The 11,502-nt window shown below is 40.3% G+C and overlaps 1 long non-coding RNA gene across 1 annotated transcript; it reads left to right on the top strand.

The window, feature by feature from the left end:
* The first annotated feature begins 6,814 nt into the window (after positions 1-6,814).
* Positions 6,815-9,432, top strand: LOC311061490. The gene is made up of 3 exons (XR_014602399.1): positions 6,815-7,099; positions 7,517-7,577; positions 9,242-9,432. It is a non-coding gene; the product is annotated as an uncharacterized lncRNA (long non-coding RNA).
* The last annotated feature ends 2,070 nt before the right edge of the window (positions 9,433-11,502 follow it).

The raw sequence follows: 11,502 nt of genomic DNA, 5'->3' as shown, positions 1-11,502 counted from the left end.
TCATTGGGTGTTATTCATTTCTTTTTAACCATGGCTTTTGTTTCTGACACTTCATTAAGATGAATAATGCTTTGGATGGGACTGAAAATGTTTCATGGCACACAAGGTCTCTGCTTACTGCACCATGCAGCACTGTAATGGACCCAAATAGACCCTGAAGCTGCACCCAACAGCACTGTAATGGACCCAAATAGACCCTGAAGCTGCACCTAACAGCACTGTAATGGACCCAAATAGACCCTGAATCTGCACCCAACAGCACTGTAATGGACCCAACTAGACCCTGAAGCTGCACCCAACAGCACTGTAATGGACCCAAATAGACCCTGAAGCTGCACCCAGCAGCACTGTAATGGACCCATATAAACCCTGAAGCTGCACCCAGCAGCACTGTAATGAACCCAAAATAGACCCTGAAGCTGCACCATGCAGTAATGTAATGGACCCAAATAGACCCTGAAGCTGCACCCAACAGCACTGTAATGGACCCAAATAGACCCTGAAGCTGCACCCAACAGCACTGTAATGGACCCAAATAGACCCTGAAGCTGCACCCAGCAGCGCTGTAATGGACCCATATAGACCCTGAAGCTGCACCCAGCAGCACTGTAATGGACCCAAAATAGACCCTGAAGCTGCACCATGCAGTAATGTAATGGACCCAAATAGACCCTGCAAGTAAAAGTACTCGTTATGCGATCAAAAATCAAAAATATAGTTAAAATCTTTTGAAAGTAGCAGATCTATAAGCTCACAACAGCTCTTGTAAACGCGTTGTAAACTTGTAGATTTGCAGTACTTCAGTAAATGTACTTAGTTACTTTCCACTACTGTCTAAATAGGACATGAAGCTGTCAAAGCACGTAGAGGTGGTAAAGTAAGGTAATCAGTATTGATCACATGTCTTTGACTCCTGAGTGAGTCTTTCACATTGATAAACACCTGCTAGCCTCATGCAACATGTCTGCTCCCCGCTGGGCTTTTGAACAAACAGCTGCTGCTTTTTGTTTTCTGTTTGCTGTGGAATTTTTACTGTCTGGCGGTGAAAGTAGATCCTCATCTACGGGCTCTCGTTATCAGAGCTTAAGTTAATTCCAAGTAAGCCTGTTGAGTGAAGTGAACACTGCTGTGAATGGTTAGAAAAGTGAAGAGACAGACTTTACAGAGAGAGAGAAAGAGAGAGTCAGATGTGAGATGTAAGATGCAGGTATTCAGGGATTTAGGGAAGAGATGTTGACTATTTTCAATGACAAAGATGATGATGATGGTTATTATTATTTGTATTATTAATAGTAGTATTATTATTATTATTTTGTGTTATTATTATTATTATTATTATTACATTTATTATTATTATTATTATTATTATTATTATTATTATTATTATTATTACCCTTATTATTATTATTATTATTATTATTATTATTACACATACAAGTAGTAGTAACATTTATGACAATATATGTTGACTTGTGTGTACATAGTCAGGTCTGGGAAATGGGAACAAATTGTAAATGTTTGCTCTATGCCGTATAATGTCCTTAACCTTGACAAGACATCAGCACATCTCCAGACACGTTTAGATACATAAGAGCTGATATGAAATTCCGCTTTAACCCATTGAGACCTGAAGCCGATTCTACGCGTCTCCTAAATCTCAACAGTATTCTGAAAAACGTGTGTTTCTATATCAGTGGTGCTCAATCTTTTTCATGTCAAGGACCCCCAAAATTATATGTATTTGGCCGCGGACCCCCATCAAAATATCTTGTTCCAGGGACCCCCCAGAAGCAAAGATTTGAGTTAAAAATGTTCACTTTAAAAATATATATTCACAAGATTTGCACACATTTTCACGATTTTTCAAAAATAGCAGATCTACAAGCTCGTAGCGCGGCACTCGGTGCCGCGCTACGAGCTTGTAGATCTGCTATTTTTGAATAGCCCAAAGTGTAGAATAATGCTTTTTAGCTAAAATCTAAAAATGACACAGTTCCAGGTCTTAATGCTTTAAATCTTGTGGAAAGGAGCCCGCCACCAGTGTTTCTGTCTGTTATATGCAAAGGGGACTTGTCTCCTAGAAGGTCAAGGAAACATGGAAACGGAAAATGCACAAGGTCCAGCAGGGAAACATCCACGCCATCAAACCCCCTCCACTAACCTTTACTCGGTCCAATAGGCTCTATGCACAGCAGCCATATTGGGAATTAATTGGACTCCTTCCTTAATTCCTTCACAGGTGTCACCAATAATACTAATTAAGGCTCAGTTCCATTTAGTGTGGCATAGTGGTTGTCTTATTTTCAAGGATCCCTATAACTCTGAGAGTGTACAAATGGTTCCATTTGTACACTCTCAGAGTTACACACCCACCATAAGAGACAGACTTTACAGAGAGAGAGAAAGAGAGTCAGATGTGAGATGTAGGATGCAGGTAATTCAGGGATTTAGGGAAGAGATGTTGACTATTTTCAACGACAAAGATGATGATGATGATTATTATTATTTGTATTATTAATAGTAGTATTATTTTTATTTTGTATTATTATTATTATTATTATTATTATTATTATTATTAATACAAATAGTAGTAACATTTATGACAATTTATGTTGACTTGTGTGTACATACAGTAGTCAGGTCTGGGAAATGGGAACAAATTGTAAATGTATGCTCTATGCCGTATAATGTCCTAAACCTTGACAAGACATCAGCACATCTCCAGACACATTTAGATACATAAGAGCTGATATGAAATTCCGCTTTAACCCATTGAGACCTGAAGCCGATTCTATGCGTCTCCTAAATCTCAACAGTATTCTGAAAAACGTATGTTTCTAAATCAGTGGTGCTCAATCTTTTTCATGTCAAGGACCCCCAAAATTATATGTATTTGGCCGCGGAACCCCATCAAAATATCTTGTTCCAGGGACCCCCCAGAAGCAAAGATTTGAGTTAAAAATGTTCACTTTAAAATATATATATTCAGAAGATTTGCACACATTTTCACGATTTTTCAAAAATAGCAGATCTACAAGCTCGTAGCGCGGCACTCGGTGCCGCGCTATGAGCATGTATATCTGCTATTTTTGAATCGCCCAAAGTGTAAAATAATGCTTTTTAGCTAAAATCTAAAAATGACACAGTTCCAGGTCTTAATGCTTTAAATCTTGTGGAAAGGAGCCCGCGAGATCTCAAACCCACCGTTAAATTTGGATCTGCCACCAGTGTTTCTGTCTGTTATATGCAAAGGGGACTTGTCTCCTAGAAGGTCAAGGAAACATGGAAACGGAAAATGCACAAGGTCCAGCAGGGAAACATCCACGCCATCAAACCCCCTCCACTAACCTTTACTCGGTCCAATAGGCTCTATGCACAGCAGCCATATTGGGAATGAATTGGACCCCTTCCTTACTTCCTTCACAGGTGTCACCAATAATACTAATTAAGGCTCAGTTCCATTTAGTGTGGCATAGTGGTTGTCTTATTTTCAAGGATCCCCATAACTCTGAGAGTGTACAAATGGAACCAAATGGACCCGTAAGGGTCCACACTCTCAGAGTTACACACCCACCATAAAGGGGCCTTTTGGGAACCAAAATGGCGTGTTTCTAGTGAGCCAACATGCACGTTATCAGCACCCTGACCAGAATGGAACAGAGCCTTCATTAGTATCAATGGTAACACCTGTGAAGGAAGTAAGAAGAGGCCCAATGTCTTTCCAATATGGCTGCTGTGCATAGAGCCTATTTATGCTCCATTGTATAAAACAAAGTGAAAATGGAGCTCTAGCCTCTGTGTTCTGCCGAATGCTGTGACCCTGTTGGGATGAGTGATGAGAGGGGTTTTGGAGCCAGAAGCCAATATGTTATGTCTAGACATTTAACCCATTAAGACCGGGAACGCATCTGTGTCATTTTTAGATTTATTTGGGCCATTAAAAATTGTGGAAAATTGGTGCAAATCTTTGAATATTTATATATTTCGAGCGAACATTTGTAACTCAAATCTTTTACTTTTTTTGGAAAAGTTTTTGAAAAAGTGGTTCTCGAATTTTTTCATGTATTTGGCCGCAGACCATATGTTGTTCCAGGGACCCCCAGAAACAAAAGATTTGAGTAAAAAAAAAATGCTTTATAAAATAATATATAAATTCAAAGATTTGCATACATTTTCACAATCCACCCCCCGTGGCACTCGGTGCCACGCTATGAGCTAGTATATCTGCTATTTTTGAATAGCCAAATAAATCTTAAAATGACACACAGATGCGTTCCCGGTCTTCAAGGGTTAAAGTCGTCTATGAGGGTAGTGGTCTGTGAGGTAGCAGATATTTTTTTTTTATCATTCTTCTGAGCTGTAATTTTACTCTCATCTTTCTGTTTTAGGTTAAGTGTTAAGGTTGCTGTATTCATATCTCAATATTTAATGTTTTATGTAAATCACCTTTCATTTTCTTGATGTTGAAATATGCGTTAGACATAAACGTGTCTTGCTGCAACCACAGACGTTGACCATTGTGGAATTTCTGAATTTATGTGATGAATTATATGATATGACATAATAAGGACGACACAGGATGCTGAGTTATAGTTCCATTGTGGTTCTTGAATTGCCTGGCAGGGATGTCAATATATTAAACATGACGTCCTATATTAAAATTGGCTAGTTGGTGGGTAAACGTAACATGCACCGTTGCTCCGATCTGCACCAAACTTGGCACCGACTGCCATCAGTATAGCCACACCAGGGACCACATCCAGGGTACTATAGGGTAAAATCTAATACAGTATAAATGGATATGAAACCAACCACCATCAGATTCTTACTGGAACCTCCTCTGGAATAATAGGCTCTATTCACAGCAGCCATATTATGAGGACATTCACAGGTGTTACCAATGATACTAATGAAGGCTCTGTTCCATCCTGGTCAAACAGAGTCAGGGTGCTGATATTGTGCATGTTGGCTCACTGGAAACACTCTGTTTACACCAGTGGGTCTACAGTTGGGGTCCAGGGACCCCTCATGGTCTTCCAAATGGCCCCTTATAGGTGTGTAACTCTGAGAGTGTACACTCTCAGAGTTATGGGGGTCGTGGAAACCACTGTGCTAGACTAAATGGAACAGAGCCTTCATTAGTGTCATTGGTAACACCTGTGAAGGAAGTGATATGGCTGCTGTGCATAGAGCCTATATGGACTACATTTTTATTTAACCACTTAAACCCTACAGTATTGACCAGGGTCCCCCATGACTGTCTGTATAGATGTAGTATTTCCCTCTGGACCAAATCTCTTCACTGAATATAGCCAATCCACTTTGTGAGCTTTCAAATTGGCTCTCTTCACAGAATGTTCGCCGCAGAGTAGGGATTCTAGGCTTCAAGCGGTTAATTCTCGCCTGCGTGCGTGTTGAGAAATGAGCTCATTCCTGGCTGTCACGCTCCTGAAAATGAAGTTAATAAAACGAGGTGACTGGACTCATCAGTGTCTTGATGCTCAGTTCTGCCCAGCACTTCAAAGGAGTCTACTGATAGATTACTGGAGACGTTTTCACCGTTATTCCCCTGATGAGCACCGACGTGTTATCTTTCACAAACAGGACTTGTTATTTTTTAGGTACATTAAACTTACACCGTAAAGGCTGCCATTCTGACTGACTCCCATGTCCTTCTCATACAGTTCTCGATTCTCACCCAGCAAAAACGAATTGGAGACAGAACTAACAGGCAATGTAGGTGCTGATAACAAAATAATGTAACATTCTATTCGACTGATTGTATCTGATCAGCTGATACAGTATGTCCCCCATAGCTTGCAGTGTTGTCTGCAGTGCAAGGCTGACGTTTACATTAACATCAAATGACCTGCATTGGATATAGGGGGAGGGTAGCAGGGGAATGCAGGGCACAGCAGGATATAAGACACTTAAAGGGATATTTCACTTTCAAATCAAATAAACATAACACGAATATCAAAATAAATGAAAAATGTAATGGAAAACTCATGGCCCCCTCACGCATTAGAAGGACATTCTAATGTGTGAGGGGGCTGTGATTTTTTTTTTTTTTGTATATCTTATATAACGGCCTAGTGGCCGTTATATCAGAGAGGTTTAACTATTTGAAGATTCAATCAGTACTTTATTGCCAAAACAGCTTGGAATTCATTGCGGTGTGCCCAGAGATAAAACAACCACACCCAACATGCAAGAAAGGTCCACACATACAGTACATACTGTTACAATTATCATTACAGTATTTTTACTTAAAGCAACAATATAATGCCCTTGATGTGATAAATTAAAGTGCATGGGCTTAAGAAGTTTACACAAGTTTACAAGCAGAGAAGCATTTAGGATAGGTTTTTGTTTGAGGGTAAGTGTTAATGTGTAAGTGAGATATCCTGGTATCAATACTGCATTCTTTTATCCAAAGTGAAAAGGGGGGGGGGGGGGTGAGGACTCCTTTAAAATGTTAATACCTTCGAGTATAATTCATAAAGAGTACACAACGTGTCACGATGCAACGCATTAGGTCTGTCTCAATTCAGGGGTTGCAGCCTTCAAGTGCGGATTTTAAGGGCGATGACGTCACAGTGGCGCGCCAAGTGCTGTCCCATTTCGAAGACCCCTTCAAATCCACCCTTCGAATGTGCCCTACTTTCCCCCTTTTCCAAGCGTACACGCGATGTACGCTTCAAGCACTTCGGTGAACAGCCGAGTCCCACAATGCAACGCGAACTGAGCTGACTGGAAAATGTTCTGAGCGGCCGCCATCTTTTTCACCGCTATAAATTCTCGTCCATCTAAACTTCTAAAACTCTCTCTAACTTATTTTTTGTGCCACGGAATTTACTTTTAAGATGTTTTAGGATAGCATTAAGTTGTTTAAACTTCATATATGTGGTGATACTATTTAAAAATAACAATTCAGAGAACCGTCCCGTCGGGTCCTGGGGCGGCCAGTGAAACTCACGTAGCCGTCTAATGCAACCTGTTTTCGGCCTGACTCTTCCAAACATGCCGCTGCTCCCACGGTTGTCCGTGGAACGAACTTGGAGCCAGCCTGAACCAGCCTTAATGGTGGACCAAAGCTGTAAGTTTTAAAACCTTTTAAAAGTGTTGTTGTGTCACGGAATGTACTTTTAATATGTTTTAGGATAGTATGTAGTTGTTTAAACTTCATATATGTGGTAAATGTATCGTGAACGAGCCTACTTTAACGTTAAACCGCGGCCAGCGGTGCTTCTTCTACCCGAACACAGCCAGCTGTTTTCGGGGTAGTCCTTTTCAAATGCCCCCCCCCCCGAGATAGTCAGTGGTTAAACATTACTGATATTATACGGCTGGTGTAATTGTTGTGTTTAAACATGAAATGTAGTGGGTTGTATGTCACGAGTCCGACTAGTATTTGTTTTAAATTTTGTTAATGGTCAAATTCAGCTGTGGATTAACTGTAGTCGTTAGTAGCGTAAGAGCCCTTTTTGAGTAATGTTTTTATTGCATTCAACAGTGGAGGAAGACCCCATTGATACTGGCCCCAGCCCCCAGTGCCCCGGAATTTAATTTCAAATGTAAGTACCGTGTGTTTGTGTGTGTGTGTGTGTGTGTGTGTGTGTGTGTGTGTGTGTGGTGGGAAAAGTACTCAAACGTTTTACTTAAGTAAAAGTATCAATACTGCAATGTAGAAGTACTTTGTTACAAGTAAAAGTCCGGAATTAAAAATGTACTAAATGATCATATTTGAACTGGGGACCCCCCACCCTGACAGGCTCTTGGAATTGTAGGAGTAGAGGCATAACATTTTTTTTACTCGGTTCCACAGATAAATATTGTGAAAATAGCAGATCTACAAGCTTGTAGATCAGCTATTTTTTTAATAGTATAGTTTATTTTCCTCTTTTTTTTTTAAAGGTCTTAAAAGTCTTAAAACTGTCACTTTACTGTCATCTGGGGACCCCCCAAAAAGCATGCAGGTTGAGAACCACTGATTTAGACCCTGAAGTGTATGATCAGTGTTGCCAGCTTTTGTGAGAGAAATAAGCAACCGGGTCTCTGAAAACGGGTCTATGAAAAGCGACTATAGACCACATGAGCACTTTAAACCTATATACCTATTTGAAAATAGCCGATGCATCTTTGGGGTCCATTAGCTCTGGTCGTTAGAAGGAGTTGGAGAACTCCTTCTAACACTAGTATGGACCAGTCCAGAGCTAAGGGGTCCATGACATGAAAATATTTGAGAACCACTGCTGGTTAAAATAGTAATAAAAAAAATGTGGAAGCAAGCCCAAAAATACAACTACACTTTAGAAACAGGCCCAAGAAGGCCCAATATTTACAAGCAGTAAACAAAAAAAGAAGCCCAAAGTCGCTTATAATAATCTTACATGGCAACACTGTATGATAATGATCTGCTGCAGTTCAACTGTGAAACAGACGACCTACAAGCTCACAGTATGTCACAAATGCGACGTGTTGTGAGCTTTCAGATCTGCGATTTCAAGCAACACCCACAGCCATTCAAAAACATCAGAACGACCTACTATGGAATGCAGTCGGGTCTCTCACCCTCAGAAAGTTGTTAGCCTATTAATGTTGATGAGGACAGGAGACGATTGATTTTGAATAGCTAACGCTAGCTTTTAGGTTAACTGTCATTACTGTCAGTAGGCGGTTTATTATCCAGAGGGGGAGATCTCTCTCCCCCTCCATGTAGGCTGACACAGTTGGCTGCACAGTGGATGCACTGTTTACATTGCTCGCTTTTAACTTATCTTATGTAAGCCAATTCTAGTCTCACCATTGTGGTTGAAACTTTCTCTCCCTCTTTTTCGTCTCATTCTGCTTTTCACTCTGGCAACTTTCTTTCTGTATTTGTTTTTACCTGGTGTTTGACCGAATACTGGTGGTTTTAAAAACATTTTGAAAATGAACGAGGGGGTCCAAGGATGACGGGGAAAGGCTCTTCTGTGAGCCTGCCCTGCTCGAGTTTACAGATATGTTAACAGAACACAGTAGTACAGGGAAATTATGTGAAATTATTAGATGTTAATGTTTTGATTTTATTTTCAAGGCATTATTTTCACTGGCCCCACCGGGCAAGTGCTTGTTGCATTCTGCTGGCCCTGACGGTTTAAAAAGTACATCCGGGCCACTGGGCCATTTATAATGTCGACCCCTGAATTCATAATAATAATAATGTACCCCCCCCCCCCCCCCATTCATATAATTTCAGGTCATAACAGCATGTGCAGTTCTCCACAACATCTGCATGGATGCTGGTGATATTAATTTGTGACCCCAGAGGATGAGGGAGAGGATGAGGGGGAGAGGGTGTCTGAGGCAGTCAGTGGCGATCTGTGGCGGGAGCAGCTGACTGCGGAGGTGTCTGGCCTGGAGGAGGTGCCCATGGACCATGACTATTAAGTACAGGCAAGTAGAACAAATGTATATATCTACTGATTCCCATTTACTTAAAAATGTTTTGTATGTTTACCTTAGGAAACGTTTGTAATAGGTTTGCTATTCTTGCCTCTTTCTAAAACCATCCACAGTGACATGGCAGCCGTCTATTGGGTCAGCCTTGTAAACCCACCTGATGAACGATGCGGTGGACAGTGGACCACCCCAGATGATGCTCTACTTGCTACCTCGAGGACAAACACCAGGGTCTTCATATGTTGCACCCCATCCGTTTCACTGTTCCTGGTTGAGAAGGTCTAACAACACTGACAGGGACTCCCTGTTTAGCCCAGAAAAAGACTGTGTACCCTCATCATTAGAAAGTGTTTATATGAAATGTGTTTTTAATTAGAGTTTCACTGAAGGCACTTTACTGTAATGTTTCCCTGCATTTGAAATAAAATCAATTTGCACTGTTTGAATTGTGTTGGACTAATATGATCATATCATGTAGCTGGAATAATTAACATGTTTACTTAAGTAACATTTTGAGGTATTTGTACTTTACTTGAGTATTTCCAATTTCCAATACTTTCACTTCTACTCCACTACATCTCGGAGGCAAATATTGTACTTTTACTCCACTACATTTGATAGAGTTAATCTTGTTGATAATAATTTGTCAAGTGTCAGAAACCTGCTTAAAATGTCATCTCTGATATAATATGCTTCTATTTCTCCTATTCTGTGCAAGGCCGCTGAGCTGGCTCTGTTTGAGATAACACTCTCTCCTTAGAGTCCCACTAACTTTGTTTTGCTCTGATGGGTTCAGCCTGGTATGTTAACCATAACACTAGGAGGTTAATCTCGGACTGTTTTCAGAACAACATCTCGGTGTTCTTCTCTACGATAACCATTCTTTTCAGTGCCACGCAGTGACCACTGACCACTGACCGGTCAGAGCTGTCACACCATCATCATCTACCATCCTCATCTTCATCATCTTCATGGCTGCCTGTATTAGAGTCTTCTTTCCTATGTTGCCGTTATGAAAGTGTCTGGTACTTTGTGTGGGTGATGAGGAAAAACAGCTCTATCAACATTTATTTTAAAACTTTAGTTACTAGTATACTTTGCAGATACATTATGATATAATGAAACACACATTAACCACTTTAACACTATTTTAGACTATTTGAAAATAGCTGATCTACAAGCTCACAAGCTTGTAGATCGGCTATTTTCAAATAGTACTTTTACTTTTGGTACTTTAAGTACATTTTGATGCCAATACTTTTACTCAAGTAAATGTTTAATTCTGGACTTTTACTTGTAACAGAGTATTTTTATATTGCAGTATTAGTAGTGTATACCTTCAAAAACTGTTCAAAACAGCGTATCTGATACGTTGATACGCATCTGATATGCTGCACCCAGTGGCTGCTGGCTGGGCTTGGGAAAAAATGTCCGCACATTTTCCACTTTACATGTTTCTTACCCCTTTCTGCACATCGTATCCAAAAAGTAAAGGTATTCTGAAATGCTCACACAGATGTTTGAAATTTTAACGTACCATAAAATCCATCCAACGAGTTGAAAAAAGTGTTTAAATCGCTTCTCTCCTCAGCCGGTTCAATAATATTATGCATTAGAAGATGCAATTCAACATTTGACCAGTAGGGGAATCAGTAATGTTATCTCTATGGGCGCAACTCTTGCGCAATGTCTTAAAAACATGTAACCGGCGGAGGAGAGAGGCGAATTAAGTGCCTTTTTCAACTCGTTGGATAGATTTTATGGTACTTTAAAATGTCAAACATCTGTGAGCATTTCAGAAAACCTTTACTTTTTGGATACGATGTGCAGAAAGAGGTAAGAAACATGTAAAGTGGAAAATGTGCGGAGATTTTTCAACCAAACGGCAGAGATAAACGAGGAACCTCATCTCGGAGCTATACAGCGGAGGGTGAGGTTCCGATTGGAGCTAGTCGGACATCAGACCGTTATGACAAAACCAGAACATAATTAATTTAATGAATATTATAACAATAAAGAGCGAGGAAGCAACCACGATAATAGAATGGCCTTATGAAC

Source organism: Gymnoscopelus microlampas (assembly GCF_963454915.1).
Source record: "Gymnoscopelus microlampas genome assembly, chromosome: 15".
Taxonomy (NCBI): domain Eukaryota; kingdom Metazoa; phylum Chordata; class Actinopteri; order Myctophiformes; family Myctophidae; genus Gymnoscopelus; species Gymnoscopelus microlampas.
Note: the sequence above shows the minus strand (reverse complement) of the source record. Positions and strands in the feature narration are given on the sequence as shown.